The sequence below is a fragment of the Pleurodeles waltl genome, chromosome 10, assembly GCF_031143425.1.
Source record: "Pleurodeles waltl isolate 20211129_DDA chromosome 10, aPleWal1.hap1.20221129, whole genome shotgun sequence".
Classification (NCBI taxonomy): Eukaryota; Metazoa; Chordata; class Amphibia; order Caudata; family Salamandridae; genus Pleurodeles; species Pleurodeles waltl.
This window is the reverse complement of record NC_090449.1, coordinates 1,071,358,838-1,071,377,731: the sequence shown is the minus strand read 5'-3', so window position 1 is coordinate 1,071,377,731 and position 18,894 is coordinate 1,071,358,838. Positions and strand designations below refer to the sequence as shown.

The 18,894-nt window shown below is 51.3% G+C and overlaps 1 protein-coding gene across 2 annotated transcripts in view; it reads right to left on the bottom strand.

Moving 5' to 3' along the window:
• Positions 1-18,894, bottom strand: part of LOC138262255 (SLAIN motif-containing protein-like) — a 128,402-nt gene that overhangs the window by 93,031 nt on the left and 16,477 nt on the right. The gene's annotated exons all lie outside the window — the stretch shown is intronic.

The following is an 18,894-nucleotide window of genomic DNA, read 5'->3' as shown; positions in this document are numbered from 1 at the left end:
ATTCCTGTCTAAACCAGAAAAACAGTCATCCACGCCCTGATCAGCAGCCGACTGGACTACGGAAACGCACTCTATGCAGGAACTACAGGCAAACTACAAACGAAAATGCAACGTATCCAAAACGCTTCCGCCCGCCTCATCTTCGACGTCCCACGCCGCGACCACATCTCTGCCCACCTCAGAGACCTACACTGGCTACCCGTATCAAAGAAGATCACCTTGAAACTCCTCACCCACGCACACAAAGCCCTCCACAACACAGGTCCGGCCTACCTCAACGACAGACTCACCTTCCATACCCCCACCCGCCATCTCCACTCCGCCAGCCTCGCCCTCGCCTCCGTCCTCACCGCACCACAGCCAGAGGAAGATCGTTCTCTCACCTCGCCACCAAGACCTGGAACTCCCTACCGCTCCACCTACACCAGACCCAGGACCTTTCGACATTCAGGAAACGCCTCAAGACATGGCTATTCGATCAGTAGCACCCCCCCCCCCCGGCGCCTTGAGACCCTGACGGGAACAGTTGGGGATGAAGCAGTTTTGATTGGTGTGCAACAGGCGGGGCATATGTTCCATGAGGCATCCAGCAATGATTTTGCTGACGATTTTGTAGTCCATGCCTAGCATGGACAAGGGACGATAGGATGTCACCTCGAGTGGGTGCTTATCCGGTTTCGGCAGCGAGACTATAACGGATTCACAAAGTGATGGTGGCAGTCTCCCTTCCTCCAGTGCTGATAGATCTCCAGCAGTTTGGGCACTAAAATATCTTCACATGCCTTATAAGATTCCATTGGGAGGCTGTCTAATCCAGGAGTTTTCCTGGTAGCTGATCCTCTAATGGATGTTCGGAGTTCCTGGTCTGTTGGGGGCAGTTGCAATTGTTCGCAAGCCAACTGATCTACCCCGGACAAGTCTACACTCTCCAGGAATGCCCATAGGCTGTTGGTACAGTCTACAACGGGTGGGTTGTGCAGTGTTCTATAATACAAGGTGAATGTATCATGGATGTCCGAATGACTAGTGACAATCTCAGACCATCGTATCAGAAGCAGCCAGGCCAGAAGTCGACCAGACTTGTTTCCCTCAGCATGCATTTTTGCTTGATAGGCGCGGAAATCAAAACACTGCAGTTGATCAACTAACTGAGCGTGTCTTCCCTGGCGCCCGCTAATGCTTGGTGGGTTTATGGGACTGTGCGAGATTCGGCTTCTAGCGTGCCAAGGGACAGCTTCAGGGAGGTCAATTCTCTGTGCATCTCAGTCTGAATCCCCACCACAGCATTAATACAGTGTCCACTGAAGGACCGCTTTAAGCGCCTCCCACTCTATGGGCCTAGACGTCGCCGTTCCCCATTCTCTGCCATGTATTTAGTCAGCATGCCCTCAGTCGAATCCTGAAATGTGTCGTTCTCCAACAACATCGGCTGAAATAGTCATGCTGGGACAGGGGGACGAAGGGCTCCCCAGTCAATATGCAACTACATGGAATTATGGTCTGAGAAAGTCCACCCAAGGTATTCCCCCGTCTTTAGCCCGGCATGTATAACTTGGAAGGCAGAGTATATAGTCCAATCTGACATACAGGTCATGGGGCAGGGAGTAATAGGACTAATCTTTTAAATCCAGGTATAGTGCGTGCCAGCTGGCCACTGGGTGAGCCCTGCCACTGTAGCCACGACGGGGCGGTCAGAAAGGGGAGGGGTGGGAGAGAGCAGTTCTGTTAATACATGTGGCACTGCAGCCAAGGTGCGTTGTTGTTGGTCATGTACCTGCGCAAAGGAGGGAGCCCCGCCCGCACCCTCGCGATTTTGTCATCTGACACTTTTTTGTTTCCCCTCCATGGTGGGTCGCTGTGACGGGGTGGTCGGGGCAGAGGATTCATAACGACACTGCTCCACCCAGTCCCAGGCATCAGTGGGCTCTGTCAAAAAGTAACTGGTTTGGTTAGCGATAACTTTCAATTTAGCTGGGGACAGGGAGCAGCTGTCTCAGATGTTTTTTGACTGCCAAAAAGGATGCCCTCCAACGCTGCACCTGTAGCGTGTAGTCCGTGAAGAGAAGAAGAAGATGTGCATTTATTGTATCGAATAGGGTCTGCAAAGTGTATTTCTCTCAGGATGGCTTCCTTGTCTCTGAAGCTTAGCAGGCGAATCACTACCGGCCTAGGGGCGAGCCTACTGGTGGCCAACAAGCCTGTATTCTGTGCGGCCGATCCACCTGGTAATGTGCAGATAGTGACACAGGGGCTATCACCTGGGCCAACCATTTTCTCAAAAAAAGGAGACTGGGTCCTGATCTTTCACCCCCCTCAAGGAAACCGACCACCCGGAGATTGTTGTTGTGGGAGCATCCTTTGCTCGTTCCTCCAACTTCCGGACCCTGGACATCAATGTGTGGACTTGGGTTTCTAGATCCCTGACTGTGGGTTGCAACTCCTGGAGGGTACTCTCCCATCGGGGTGACTCTTCCCGACAGCTTTTTATGGTCTTCACCCAACAGGTCCACCTCGATTGCTACCCGCATCAACTTGGGTGCGCAAGTCTTGTCTAGTGTCCGTGATGGCTGCTAAGATTTTATCCACTGGGGTGGGGGTGTGAGGGTGGAAGGGAGGGACGGTCGTCTCCACTCCTGCATTTCCCACACCGGGGACTGCGCCTCCTGATGACCCATGGATTGTGTCTTCTGCCCCCCTCTCTTACCCATGTTCCACCTTCTCAAGAAGATTTGCCCAATATGTGTGTGTGAGCTGAGTTAAAGAAGAGAAGGAGAACAATGAGGGGCTCCCCTCTCTGCTCACGTCAGGCTCAGCTCCATTTACCAGGACAGCATTCACAGGAGATAAGGGGAGTTCTAGTGCAAAATGTATTTGTAGTGTGCGCTTTGCAAATTACTCGGTAAATTCAATGGGTCATCTATCGCTGATCTCAGCGCTCTAGAACATTGCGCATTGAGCAAGGCTTTACATGGCAACAGTCCTCGACTTGGGAACCCCCCACTCTTCTCTGTCAAGACAGCAGGTGAGGAGAGGGCATGTGCAGTCATCAATCCTGGCCAACACGCTCCTTGAGGTTACTATCCTGGTTTGGGGCATCAATCCTCCACAGGGCTTGGTCGCCCCACTCACTGCTGCCGCTCCTGCCTGCCTTTGCCGCCTCCTGCCTGCAGATTCCTTCGCTCGCTGCTCCTGGGATTTCCCGCCGCTGCCTCCGTGCGGCCCCGCCCCCCTGTGATTCCATTCGCCGGACCGCTCCCGCCACCCAGCTGCTCCTCCCTCCCGGCTCCTTACTTAAGGGGACCGTAGGGGACCACAGAGTGTGACCACTCAGCCCTCCACAGGGCTTGGTCGCCCCACTCACTGCTGCCGCTCCTGCCTGCCTTTGCCGCCTCCTGCCTGCAGATTCCTTCGCTCGCTGCTCCTGGGATTTCCCGCCGCTGCCTCCCTGCGGCCCCGCCCCCCTGTGATTCCATTCGCCGGACCGCTCCCGCCACCCAGCTGCTCCTCCCTCCCGGCTCCTTACTTAAGGGGACCGTAGGGGACCACAGAGTGTGACCACTCAGCCCTCCACAGGGCTTGGTCGCCCCACTCACTGCTGCCGCTCCTGCCTGCCTTTGCCGCCTCCTGCCTGCAGATTCCTTCGCTCGCTGCTCCTGGGATTTCCCGCCGCTGCCTCCCTGCGGCCCCGCCCCCCTGTGATTCCATTCGCCGGACCGCTCCCGCCACCCAGCTGCTCCTCCCTCCCGGCTCCTTACTTATGACGCCCCCAGAGCGACCGCGCAGCGGACGCACGCAGCGGGAGCACCGACTGAGCGCCGAAGGTGCGCCAAAGGTAAGCCCGTCTGCGCCCGTCCGCGCCTGGACCGCGCCCAGCGCCAGACCCCCTGGTCCTCGCCCTCGCCAGCACACCCTGCACAGCTACGATGCCAGAACCCTCCACGCACTCAACGCCGGCCGAAACACCGCCTGCTACCGAGCCACCCCGAGACGCACCCACGGACCCTTCACCTGCCTGACCTGCCGCTTCACCAGCCTACGACCCAACACTGCACCTACTAAACCGAGCACCGGCAACAAACACCTGATGTGCATCCTGCTCAACACCCGCTCCGTTCACAGGCATGCCGTCGAACTCTGGAACCTCCTCGACTCGACAGCACCAGACATCGCCTTCCTGACGGAAACCTGGATGAACGCCTCCTCAGCACCCGACATCGCCATCGCCGTCCCAGAAGGCTACAAAATCACCAGGAGGGACCGCGTCAACCAGACAGGAGGAGGCATCGCTATCATCCACAAGAACACCATCCGCATCACGACCAACTCCGATGACACCTTCACCTCCGCCGAACACCTCCACTTCCAGATACACACCAACCCCAAGACCACGCTCAGAGGCACCCTCATCTACAGACCACCGGGACCACGCACACAGTTCAGCGAAGACATCACAGACTTCGTCAGCCCCCACGCCATCAATTCCACCGACTACATCCTCCTGGGGGACCTCAACTTCCACCTGGAGGACGACAAGGACCGCAACACCACTGCTCTACTGGACAACCTGGCCAACCTCGGACTCAAGCAACTGGTAACCACCCCTACCCACCACGCCGGCCACACGCTTGACCCAGTCTTCTCATCCAGCAAATATGTCACCTTCAGCCACTCCACCAATCTCCAGTGGACTGACCACAGCTGCGTCCACTTCAGCTTCAGTAAAACGACGACCCACCACCACCCTCAACAAACCCCCCGCAGGAGCTGGAACAAGATCACCGGCGACCAGCTCACCACCTTCCTCAGCCAGAACCCCCCCACCAGCTCAACGGACCCCAACGAAGCCGCCAACAACCTCACACAGTGGATCACCAACTGCGCAGACGCCCTCGCACCACTGAAGAAGAACCCCCCCCAGCAGACGCAGCAGCAAGAAAGCCTCCTGGTTCACCGACGAACTCATCACCTCCAAGAAGAACTGCCGCTCCCTGGAGAACACCTGGCGCACCAACCAGACCACAGACAACATGACGGCCCTCAAACACGCCACCCGCAAACACCACCAATTGATCCGCGCCACAAAGAAGACAGCCTTCAAGGAACGACTGGACAACAACACCCACAACAGCAAGGAACTCTTCAGCATCGATCTTGGACCTGGGTTGGAGCTGCCTTATTTTGTATCTGCCATCTTGTTGTGGCTAGCCATGTCTCCCCCCCACCCCCCAACCCCCAACATAGGAGAACACCCTGCCATGTATGACTATCCTATTTTATATATTCACAAGTCACTCTTGCAATTGCCTTGTAAACCCACAGGGCAGGGTGCCAATACATAAAAGTAGGGAACACTACATACTCAAGTTTGTGTGCCCTCACACTGGCGTGAATCCCATGTGAGGCCCATCACACTTCCAGAGCAGGAATATATATCTTTGGCTCTGGCTCAGAGGACTATGGCTTGTGACTGTGCCCAGGCAAAGACAATAAGTGTTAACTGCTGGTCACTTAGCAGAATTAGATATCTGGAAGTAGACCCTGCCTTTTGTTTGGAGGGCTTCTTCTAGTCATCCAAGGGCCCATCCTTGGCACCAGTCCACCGCAAGCTGTTCTATGCTGTTTGACTTTTGCCTCAAAACTTTAAAAATCGGTATCTCTGGTTCACCTTAACCTATTTTGATGATCTTGTCTTTTTGCTCATTGTTTTTTTCTAAATTGGTTCAGAAATGTTCTTGTGTTGTCTTCTTTACTTTGAAACTGTTTGCGCTGCTTGAACTTCACAAGAGCTTCTCTAGGGATTGCCTGCATGCCAAACCTAGCAGGGGTTGAGCAGAGATTTTCTCAGAACTGTGTTTTGACCTCATCAGAGTGGGTTAATTGAGATGGCAGGTGTGCCCAGCTCCCAAATTAATAACTCCATTTCCAACAGAGACATTTTGCAGTTATGTTGATGCGATCTTCTGCTCTATATTGGTATAGGTGTTGTGTCGGTGTTGAATAATATGTTCAGTACTGAGGGTTATACATAAGCAAGAGAGAACAGGGGCCCAAAAAATGGACACAGAAGCCAAGGCGAAGCACATTGTGAGGGAGGATGTCACTGTGGAGCCATCATTACAACGCTCCAATGAAGAAGGGACATTTTATATGAAATGTACATCAAGGGGAGACGGCAGTTTTTTTGTTCTAGAATAACAAATGTACCAGCTGAGAAAATATCCAGTACTTAAAAGATAATGCAGCCAATCATCAGAAGTGCGGACCACAATGCAGTAGAATATCTCACTTTAATATACACAAAAGAAAGGTTATTATAAAGTTTTACATTTAGTGCCACAGAGCAGATTATTTTTCGGCAGAACACGAGGCTGCAATTAAGAAAGAACAGAACTACAAAAATTTCTCAGCATGTGAACGGGGTCTGTGTTCACTAACTATTCTGGGTGCTCCTGCTCACGTACCCCCTCAGATGGAGTGTCCAAGGCCCCAGGGGGCATAGTGCTCTGGAGAAAGGCTGACTCCTGCTCAGGTGCCCAACAGATGAAGTGTCCAAGGCCTCGGAGGGATGGGGGGGCACAGGGCTGTGCAGGAGGTCTGACTCCTGCTCAGGTACCCTACAGATGAAGTGTCCGAGGCCTCGGAGGGCTGGGGGTCACAGGGCTCAGCAGGAAGGCTGACTCCTGCTCAGGTGCCCTACAGATGAAGTGTCCATGGCCTCGGAGGGATGGGGGGGCATAGTGCTCTGGAGAAAGGCTGACTCCTGCTCAGGTGCCCTACAGATGAAGTGTCCAAGGCCTCGGAGGGATGGGGGGGGCACAGGGCTGTGCAGGAGGTCTGACTCCTGCTCAGGTACCCTACAGATGAAGTGTCCGAGGCCTCGGAGGGCTGGGGGTCACAGGGCTCAGCAGGAAGGCTGACTCCTGCTCAGGTGCCCTACAGATGAAGTGTCCATGGCCTCGGAGGGATGGGGGGGCATAGTGCTCTGGAGAAAGGCTGACTCCTGCTCAGGTGCCCTACAGATGAAGTGTCCAAGGCCTCGGAGGGATGGGGGGGCACAGGGCTGTGCAGGAGGTCTGACTCCTGCTCAGGTACCCTACAGATGAAGTGTCCGAGGCCTCGGAGGGCTGGGGGTCACAGGGCTCAGCAGGAAGGCTGACTCCTGCTCAGGTGCCCTACAGATGAAGTGTCCATGGCCTCGGAGGGATGGGGGGGCATAGTGCTCTGGAGAAAGGCTGACTCCTGCTCAGGTGCCCTACAGATCAAGTATCCAAGGCCCCGAGCAGTGCTCCGCAGAAAGGCTGACTCCTGCTCAGGTACCCTACAGATGAAGTGTCCAAGGCCTCGGAGGGCTCGGGGAGGGCACAGGGCTCTGCAGGAAAGCTGACTCCTGCTCAGGTACCACTCAGATGAAGTGTCCAAGGCCTTGGAGGCCTCGGGGAGGGCACAGGGCTCTGCAGGAAGGCTGACTCCTGCTCAGGTACCCTACAGATGAAGTATCCAAGGCCTCTGAGGGCTGGGGGGGGCACAGGGCTGTGCAGGAGGTCTGACTCCTACTCAGGTACCCTAAAGATGAAGTGTCCGAGGCCTCTGAGGGCGGGGGCGGGGCACAGGGCTCCGCAGGAAGGCTGACTCCTGCTCAGGTACCCTACAGATGAAGTATCCAAGGCCTCTGAGGGCGGGGGGGGCACAGGGCTCCGCAGGAAGGCTGACTCCTGCTCAGGTACCCTACAGATGAAGTATCCAAGGCCTCTGAGGGCTGGGGGGGGGGGGGGGGGGGGCACAGGGCTGTGCAGGAGGTCTGACTCCTACTCAGGTACCCTAAAGATGAAGTGTCCGAGGCCTCTGAGGGCGGGGGCGGGGCACAGGGCTCCGCAGGAAGGCTGACTCCTGCTCAGGTACCCTACAGATGAAGTATCCAAGGCCTCTGAGGGCGGGGGGGGGGCACAGGGCTCCGCAGGAAGGCTGACTCCTGCTCAGGTACCCTACAGATGAAGTATCCAAGGCCTCTGAGGGCTGGGGGGGGGGGGGGCACAGGGCTGTGCAGGAGGTCTGACTCCTACTCAGGTACCCTAAAGATGAAGTGTCCGAGGCCTCTGAGGGCTGGGGGGGGGGGGGGGCACAGGGCTGTGCAGGAGGTCTGACTCCTACTCAGGTACCCTAAAGATGAAGTGTCCAAGGCCTCTGAGGGCGGGGGGGGGGGGGGAGGGGGAGGACACAGGGCTGTGCAGGAAGGCTGACTCCTGCTCAGGTACCACTCAGATGAAGTGTCAAAGGCTTCGGAGGGCTGGGGGGGGGGGCACAGGGCTCAGCAGGAAGGCTGGATCCTGCTCAGGTACCCTACAGATGAAGTGTCCAAGGCCTCGGAGGGCGGGGGGCACAGGGCTGTGCAGGAGGTCTGACTCCAGCTCAGTTACCCTACAGATGGAGGCCTCGGAGGGATGGGGGGGGCACAGGGCTGTGCAGGAGGTCTGACTCCTGCTCAGGTACACTACAGATGAAGTGTCCGAGGCCTCGGAGGGCTGGGGGGGGGGCACAGGGCTGTGCAGGAGGTCTGACTCCTGCTCAGGTACACTACAGATGAAGTGTCCGAGGCCTCGGAGTGATGGGGGGGGCACAGGGCTGTGAAGGAGGTCTGACTCCTGCTCAGGTACCCTACCGATGAAGTGTCCAAGGCCTCGGAGGGGTGGGGGACACAGGGCTGTGCAGGAGGGCTGATTCCTGCTCACGTGTTCCTCCACGTACCCCGCAGATGAATTGTCCACAGCACCGTGGGATGCCGGGGGACCAAGGCTCCACAGGAGTGCTGACTCTTGCCTACAGTCATCAAGCGCCTACAAGTCTACGCAAAACCAAACCCCTGCACTCCAACAGGGGAGCTGCAGAAGCACAGAGACTGTCACATCTGTACAAAGACACACAGCTCGGATGTTGTGTGTCCTCCTCGCCATGCGTCGATGCCAAAGAAATAAACACGACAAACCTGGAGGGAGAGGCCGTCGGATTCAAGGCGCTGTGCTGGTTCCACGGGGTCGGGCACGTGAACTTGGGGGGCCAGTGCAAGAAACTCAGGGCTATGGGAAGGGACAGCTGCAGGTCCCTGGAGCAGTGGCATTTAATCAGCAGCCTCCCTGGGCGCAGGAGGGTGCGGTTCAGCTGACAACAAACATTACACGTGTACAGAGACTGCTGGCAGAGAGGACTGACCGCAGCCTGCCCAGGCCACCTCCCAAGAGAGGTGCAGGTATATCTGTAGCGCCTCGAGGCTGGCCACTAAGTCATACAATATACTGATGCCGGACTGCACACTTTAACCTGGGAAACAATGGGGCATTCCACTTCATTTCTCACACCCACTGTGTACGTGTTTATCACCATCTTCTTGCAGGTCGACCGTGTTACAACTTAAACTTTCCTTGGGTGATGCTTTGTAAAGCGCCCAGATGCCCCTCCGGTCGGTCTAGGTAGCGCTATACAAAGACTTGAAAAATAAAGCAACAAGCTGCCAAGTTTCCCAAGTCCATGCGTGAATAATTAGTCTAGTCCAGGTTTTTTTTCTTCCTAGAATTCTGGGATTTGTAGTCCTAGTTTCGGACTGAGTTACATAAGACTACAAACCCCAGTTTTGTAAGGGAGTAAAGTATGGGACTGGCCTGACTGGTCACGCATGGACCTGGGAAACTTGACAGCTATGCAAGGTGACTCTGGTACAAGCTGGAGTAAGAACGTCTCTCACCAGGACCCCCAAGGGACCAGAAATGAGCAGTTCACTCAAACCCCGATTGAAGAGCAGAGCAGCAGTAACACTCATGGAAACCCAGGCCTCGCTCCTGGGCCCGGAGCACTCAATGCTTCTGGCATCTGTGGTGAGCTACAGCTTCCAAAGTACTGCTTGCCAGGGCAGGCCATGGTTACTAGGCACTATCCGTAGCGCCTTCTCTCATACACGGGTGCCCAGGGCAGGGCCTGCCACCATGGCAGCAGTGGAGATCACAAACTGGCCCCGGAAGTGTTCAGGGTGCCACCATCTGGTACCCCAAAGTTGAGACACTACTGAAACAGGCACACCTTATCCCCTACATCTCTGGAACGGCGAACCAGCAGACCAGGAATACTGGGGGCACCCCCATTAGGAGGACAATGCACCCCAAAATGAGCACATCTCATACATGTAAACTCACAGGCTGAGGTTTGAGGTGGGCAGCCAGTTCAGGACTCGGGGCAGCCAGGTCTTGCCGAAGTAATCCATGTATGGGGCTCTCCACTCAACAGCCCCTTCGCCCACCATCTTCTAAACCCACAAGGCCTGCAACCAATCACTGCTCTTCCTCAAGAGCTATGACAAAACTACACTTCAATGCATTCAAGTACAAACGTTCAAAAGCAAAGAGGAACATGAATCTTTAGCTAATTAAGAAAACAGCTACATTTTTAACGGTTTTCATGCTAGAAAGCATGGAGGTGTTAAAACTAAAGAGGCTCTTTACAGCAGATGCCAGTAACACCTGCCTTCCACAGGGGCATGATACATACATGGCAAGTGCCCTACATCTATCAAACCAGCGCTGTGCTTATCCACACCAGGCACAGATGCTGGCAATCAGCGAATACTGACCAGCCAATACTAGCCATCCTTAGTAGCCTGGCCCCACAGACCACTGAGACAACCGCGGAGCCCGCGCCAGCAGCCACCCAGGCAGTACCCAGGGCAGATTCTGCTGTAGGAGGACATGTTTGGTGCAGATGTAGCTAACCAACAGACCAAAAACAACAAGAAATTGTTCATCTTCTGACAGTCTGCAACCTCCCGTCCAGGACCTCAAAGATGTCTGACTGAAAAGCTAAAGAACTGGAAACTAAATAAGTAAATTCGCTTCCAAGACAGAAGATCAGCAAACACTGTATGTACACTCAGGTTTCTAAACCGAGAAACCAACACAGGTAATGTGAGAAGTGAGGCGTGAGATGCAGCATCGCTGAGCTCAACCTGGAGTGAAAACCTTCTCAACTATCAGTAACTCCGGACACCCGAACCACCTACCAAATGTCATTGAGCATGAGGATCCTGGAGGAAGCATATCACCTTCCACTACCAACCACTGACCAGTCCAGGACCTTGTCCTCTTCAGCACGAGGGGGAAGAGCAGGAATCCTTCCTTTCGAAGATGGCATCATTTTTCTGACTACACTGCAGGCGTTACAATCCTATATCCTTAGAGGACGAATACATCCATGGACTTCACTTACACCGTCTTCATTAAGAGGAATGAAGAGCCCTCGCAAGTCCAAATAATTAACAACAAAATCTCTCTAACTGTACAAATCCGTCTGGTGCGGCAAGTACTCCGTTCTGAACCTCATCGATGGCGACCACCACCCTGAATTCATATTTCTCTGTGCATCTTAGACTAGACAGGCTCACCTGCAAACCCGTTCATGAATCAAAGAGTAAAGGGGTAATACAAACCTGTTACGCTAACAGAAAAGGATTTCTGTCTCTGGTTAAATCTTAGGGGCATGACATACACTGAGTTTACTTCACAGCCATCATTTCTACATTTTCTAAGGTGCTCATCCTTTTACAAGTGTGGACAATTATAGTTACAGTCTAAAAAAAAAAAAAACACATCAATATAATAAAACACAGGATCATTACCAACATCACTCCTTCCTTACCTACTCTCCTCAGGAATAGTACCCCTTAGCTGGAAAGTTGTGATGGTCACCCAGCTACATAAAAAACCTCTGCACTTGATCCCAATAATTTGGCCAATTTTCGTTCTACTTCCCTCCAGCACTTATACACAAAGATTATGGAAGTACTAATTAACTAACAAACAATGATTTCCTGGAAGCACACTATCTTCGCCATGTTGAATCTGGGCTTTACAAAAGCCTTAGTATGTATACGGTCTTGGCCAAGGCTTCCCATGATAATCGACTCATCCTTGAAGACATAGCAGCACTTAACCTGTTAGATCTCTCGGCTGCTTTTGATACCATCTCATACTCCATCCCTCTAGAGCAGCTAGCCAATATAAGCATCTCAGGCACTATTCACAATTGGTTTGCCTCTGGTCTACAGGAACACAACCAAACACACTCACTGGACACTGTCTGCTCTTCTGCCATGCAAATTATCTCAGAGGTTCTGCAGCGACCAACCGGAACTCCAACACTGTCAATATGTTGTTCTACTAGCCAAACTTATTGACTCAGAGTTTCAAGTTCCATGCTCACAACACAACTCACTTTAAGGTTAGACACGAAAACTGAAGAAACATCTCAAAAGTGTTCCTCCTGCCTCAGAGACATCTGTATGGATGAACTATAACTCACTGACACTAAACGGTAACACAAGAAAAGCTGTTACTTTTCAGCAACCTGGTTCTATAGAAAAGTAACCGGAGGCCGGAAAGCCTGGGAACTCTTCTCTCACCATTTGAAGATGCCAGGAATGTAGGGAATACCTTTGATTCCAGAGTTGCCTTTCAAGAACATACTAAGACTATTCCTGCTGCCCGTTTCCCTCTTCTCAGTATTATCAGACAGGTTCTCCTCTTTCTTCCGTCTTTATCTAGGAAAGCCTGATACAAGCACTGGTAATATCAACACTCGATTACTGCAATCCCTTGTTAGGTGGTCTTCCAAATACCGCTTACAATGAGTGCAAGTCGTACAAAATGCAGCGGCACGCACAGCCTTAGGCCTCAACAGAAGTTGCACATTTCATCACATCTCTACAATCTTCACTGCCTACCGACTGCTAGAAGAAGCCAGTTTAAGACTTTATGCCTAGGCCAACAAGCTAATTACCTGAGAGGACAAGGGACCTAGTTCACGCTCTAGCTCTCAATTTCTGCTGGTGACACCCCAGTTGGGAGTACGATCCCCGTCATTCACTACATCTAGAGCATGGAACGCCATCCCTATCTCTCTATACAGGCCCTATTCAATCTAGGCAAGCTCAGAAAACTATTAAAAACCCATATGTTTGATGTTACAATTTAATCAGTGTAATTAAAGTTCTGCTCCTCCTGTAGCTGCAAAACCATCTGTTATCCACAGTGATGGGTACGTCTTTTGAGGTATCTGTGTGCTTTACAAAGTCTCCATTCATTCACCCACACCAGCAAGTAACATCCCCCAACCCAAATACAGAAGCAAAAATCTGTTCGCAACTAACTAGAAACGCAAATATTAAAAACTGAAACCACAAGCACCAAAAAATAACTTCAAATAAGCCTTCTGTAACAGAGAGCAATTTGTACTCCACCAATATATCACAGAACACATTTGATATCACAATTGTACACAATTTGCTGTGAAATCTAATTTGCACAGTGTAAAAATTAGAAAGTATCACAAATAATAGCGAATGTATCAGGCAAGATACAAGAGATTCCGAACATGATAGCCAGAAAAGTCACAAACTCAAGTATGAAGGACCACATTCGCCCATCCATCAAAGATGTACACCGGCTACTAGGTGGCCAGGAGAACCTCATACAATGCACGCCGCACCACATGAGATGATCCGTGGAGATGGACATACCTTCATGCAGTCCAAACTCAAACTGGAAAGTTGCATGAGAAATATCAGGCTCCAATCCCCTTTTTGTGTACACATACTACAATAGTTCATTCAGTTAGGATATACCTGCGCTAGCACAAGTTCCCAAAGAGAATAAGTATCAGTGTCAGGCGCCTAGGCCCCGGCGTTGTTCCCAATGCCATGATTCCACTGCTTCTCAATCTACAAGTCCGGTCAGGTGTGGACATGGTTGGCACAAACTATCCCTTGCGGGCCCTTCTCGGCCGCTCCTACATTCTGCTGCATCAAGTCTGGCGCACATATCGGCGCCTTCTGAAGTCACTGAAACTCACAACTTCAAAGGCTACACGCCTACCAACAGCCTCTTCAAATCTTACACAATAAACGGTGTAATTACTCAACGATCAGAGAGGTGCTGCGGGGCCTCTGCCAAGGGACTACAATACACTACAGTTACATTAACCACCAGCATAACTTGCATCAGGGTGTAGGGTGCAGAAGGCAGGATAGACAAACTGAAGAAGAGTCCACCTAGACTTTTAGAAAAACCTTGAGGCGACTCTGTGAAACTTTACCTGGTGTTAAATCGTGTTCCTATTGCTGGATACCATGTTTATAAATACAAATGTATCTACACAGGAATCCATGTCCATCATTTTTTAGGGCGGACACAGCAAATAAACACAAGACAATCTGTAAATTCACCACAAATTCACAACATCCGGCAGCTCAGTTCCTCGCTCACTTCCTATCCAGCCACCGACAAATGCATGCAGAGGTTGTTGCCAAAACCAAGAATACTGCGGGCTTATTTCTGGTGTGAAGCGCCCAGCAAGTATCCCTGTCGCTGCAGACGTCACTTCGAGACTGACAACTATTCATTCATTCTTCCCAGGCAAAAGCTGAGTTTATTCTTTATCTGATGCTTCATAATCACCAGAAGCTGTTCATCTCCGCTCAATACTTTTGAATGTCAGATCAGTCCATCAGCAGACGTGAATACTGTAGGAGGCTGGACTGGCTTGTAGTGAGTACCAAGGGGTACTTGCACCTTGCACCAGGCCCAGTTATCCCTTATTAGTGTATAGGGTGTCTAGCAGCTTAGGCTGATGGATAATGGTAGCTTAGCAGAGCAGCTTAGGCTGAACTAGGAGACGTGTGAAGCTACTACAGTACCACTTAGTGTCATATGCACAATATCATAAGAAAACACAATACACAGTTATACTAAAAATAAAGGTACTTTATTTTTATGACAATATGCCAAAGTATCTACGAGTGTACCCTCAGTGAGAGGATAGGAAATATACACAAGATATATATACACAATAGCAAAAATATGCAGTATAGTCTTAGAAAACAGTGCAAACAATGTATAGCTACAATAGGATGCAATGGGGACACATAGGGATAGGGGCAACACAAACCATATACTCCAGAAGTGGAATGCGAACCACGAATGGACCCCAAACCTATGTGACCTTGTAGAGGGTCGCTGGGACTATTAGAAAATAGTGTGGGTTAGAAAAATAGCCCACCCCAAGACCCTGAAAAGTGAGTGCAAAGTGCACTAAAGTTCCCCAAAGGACAAATAAGTCGTGATAGGGGAATAAGGCAGGAAAGACACAAACCAACAATGCAACAACGCTGGATTTCCAATCTGGGGTACCTGTGGAACAAGGGGACCAAGTCCAAAAGTCACAAGCAAGTCAGAGATGGGCAGATGCCCAGGAAATACCAGCTGCGGGTGCAAAGAAGCTTCTACTGGACAGAAGAAGCTGCGGTTTCTGCAGGAACGCAAAGGGCTAGAGACTTCCCCTTTGGAGGACGGATCCCTCTCGCCTTGTAGAGTCGTGCAGAAGTGTTTTCCCGCCGAAAGAACGCCAACAAGCCTTGCTAGCTGCAAATCGTGCGGTTAGCGTTTTTGGACGCTGCTGTGGCCCAGGTGGGACCAGGAGGTCGCAAATTGGACCAGGAGGTAGAGGGGACGTCGAGCAAGACAAGGAGCCCTCTTAGCAGCAGGTAGCACCCGGAGAAGTGCCAGAAACAGGCACTACGAGGATGCGTAAAACAGTGCTCACCCGAAGTCGCACAAAGGAGTCCCACGTCGTGCAATGCAGGTTAGAGTGCCGTGGACCCAGGCTTGGCTGTGCACAAAGGATTTCCGCCGGAAGTGCACAGGGGCCGGAGTAGCTGCAAAAGTCGCGGTTCCCAGCAATGCAGTCTAGCGAGGTGAGGCAAGGACTTACCTCCACCAAACTTGGACTGAAGAGTCACTGGACTGTGGGAGTCACTTGGACAGAGTTGCTGGATTCGAGGGACCTCGCTCGTCGTGCTGAGAGGAGACCCAAGGGACCGGTAATGCAGCTTTTTGGTGCCTGCGGTTGCAGGGGGAAGATTCCGTCGACCCACGGGAGATTTCTTCGGAGCTTCTAGTGCAGAGAGGAGGCAGACTACCCCCACAGCATGCACCACCAGGAAAACAGTCGAGAAGGCGGCAGGATCAGCGTTACAGAGTTGCAGTAGTCGTCTTTGCTACTATGTTGCAGTTTTGCAGGCTTCCAGCGCGGTCAGCAGTCGATTCCTTGGCAGAAGGTGAAGAGAGAGATGCAGAGGAACTCGGATGAGCTCTTGCATTCGTTATCTAAGGAATCCCAAGAGACAGAGACCCTAAATAGCCAGAAAAGAGGGTTTGGCTACCTAGGAGAGAGGATAGGCTAGCAACACCTGAAGGAGCCTATCACAAGGAGTCTCTGACGTCACCTGGTGGCACTGGCCACTCAGAGCAGCCCAGTGTGCCAGCAGCACCTCTGTTTCCAAGATGGCAGAGGTCTGGAGCACACTGGAGGAGCTCTGGGCACCTCCCAGGGGAGATACAGGTCAGGGGAGTGGTCACTCCCCTTTCCTTTGTCCAGTTTCGCGCCAGAGCAGGGCTAAGGGGTCCCCTGAACCGGTGTAGACTGGCTTATGCAGAATTGGGCACATCTGTGCCCAAGAAAGCATTGCCAGAGGCTGGGGGAGGCTACTCCTCCCCTGCCTTCACACCATTTTCCAAAGGGAGAGGGTTTAACACCCTCTCTCAGAGGAAGTCCTTTGTTCTGCCATCCTGGGCCAGGCCTGGCTGGACCCCAGGAGGGCAGATGCCTGTCTGAGGGGTTGGCAGCAGCAGCAGCAGCTGCAGTGAAACCCCGGGAAAGGCAGTTTGGCAGTACCAGGGTCTGTGCTACAGACCACTGGGATCATGGGATTGTGCCAACTATGCCAGGATGGTATAGAGGGGGCAATTCCATGATCATAGACATATTACATGGCCATATTCGGAGTTACCATTGTGAAGCTACATATAGGTAGTGACCTATATGTAGTGCACGCGTGTAATGGTGTCCCCGCACTCACAAAGTCCGGGGAATTGGCCCTGAACAATGTGGGGGGCACCTTGGCTAGTGCCAGGGTGCCCACACACTAAGTAACTTAGCACCCAACCTTTACTAGGTAAAGGTTAGACATATAGGTGACTTATAAGTTACTTAAGTGCAGTGAAAAATGGCTGTGAAATAACGTGGATGTTATTTCACTCAGGCTGCAGTGGCAGGCCTGTGTAAGATTTGTCAGAGCTCCCTATGGGTGGCAAAAGAATTGCTGCAGCCCATAGGGATCTCCTGGAACCCCAATACCCTGGGTACCTCAGTACCATATACTAGGGAATTATAAGGGTGTTCCAGTAAGCCAATGTAAATTGGTAAAATTGGTCACTAGCCTGTCAGTGACAATTTGAAAGAAATGAGAGAGCATAACCACTGAGGTTCTGGTTAGCAGAGCCTCAGTGAGACAGTTAGGCATCACACAGGGAACACATACCTATCGGTCACAAACTTATGAGCACTGGGGTCCTGACTAGCAGGGTCCCAGTGACACATAACAAACATACTGAAAACATAGGGTTTTCACTATGAGCACTGGGCCCTGGCTGGCAGGATCCCAGTGAGACAGTGAAAACACCCTGACATACACTCACAAACAGGCCTAAAGTGGGGGTAACAAGGCTAGAAAGAGGCTACTTTCTCACAAATACGATCTATACTGAACATAATAATCTTAGCCCATACATGCTCTGAACTGAAATAATTCACCCTGCAGATCACAAGCGGTCCATCATTACTGGACCCTAACCAACCTCCAACCGCTTCAGTTCCTGGAGTGACTGTCTTACATTAAAAATGGTGCACATGGCAGTCATTGCAAACACTCAGCTGTGTGGTCGCTTTCCAACAGAAGGTTAAGTACTGAAAGAGAAAATATTAAAAAAATGTTTTTCCTGTTACTAAAATCACAATAGCGCCGGTGCTACTCCTACGATCTTCAATGTTTTAGTCTAACGGTAGTCAGCTGGATTCAACCTGGAGGTAAACTTAATTCATGAAACCAAAAACATTTAATAAGGCTTTTCATCTGCCTAAAAAATTAACTTTTATTTTGTACATTGACCAATAAGTTACTAGTTAAACGATACTGCTCAAGTTATTGCTATACTACAACCACGGTCTGGTCACGCACAAGTGTGTTGTATAGTTCTATCAATTAATTCATGAGAAATCCTCAGACTGAACAAGAAAGTTCTGCTAGTTCTCCTCCAAGACTGAAAATCAATACACGGTATAGCTACGGAACCAAGAGGAACATATACTTCAATGGAGGTTTTAAAGTGTTCTTAGACTATACGCTGTAAAACTGCTCAAAATATCGGGCAAGGAAAATATATATGTAGGTTACAAATAAGAACCTTTTAATGTCCTAAAATTCAACTATGTATTTTTAGTCATTCAGAGTTCCTTGAATTCAACAAAATGTTAAATCGTTGGCTCCATTTACCCTAGTGGACCTTTCTCGAGATAGCCAGAGTCTGATTCCAATATAAACATCCGCTCTGCATACCGCTCCATCAGTCCACTAGTTAAAGAGCATCGTGTCCAAAAGAGAATTAATCAACCATCTTTCCTGAGCTGATCATCCGCAGCAACAACCCCGGTTCCTGCACCCTCAGCTAGCTCTTCAACAAATGTCACAAGAAATCTAAGAACTGCAGCCAACGGCCTGTATCAACAGCAAGTGAGACCCATGGTCACCCAACAAAGAGAATTAATCAACCACCTATCCTGAGCTGATCACCTGCAGCAACAACCTGTCTCCTGCCTCTATCTTCAGTTAGCTCTCTTCAACAAATGTCCACAAAAAATCTAAGAACTGCAGCCAACGGCCTGTATCAACAGCAAGCGAGACCCACTGTCACCCAGCAAAGAGAATTAATCAACCAGCTATCCTGAGATGATCACCCACAGCAACAA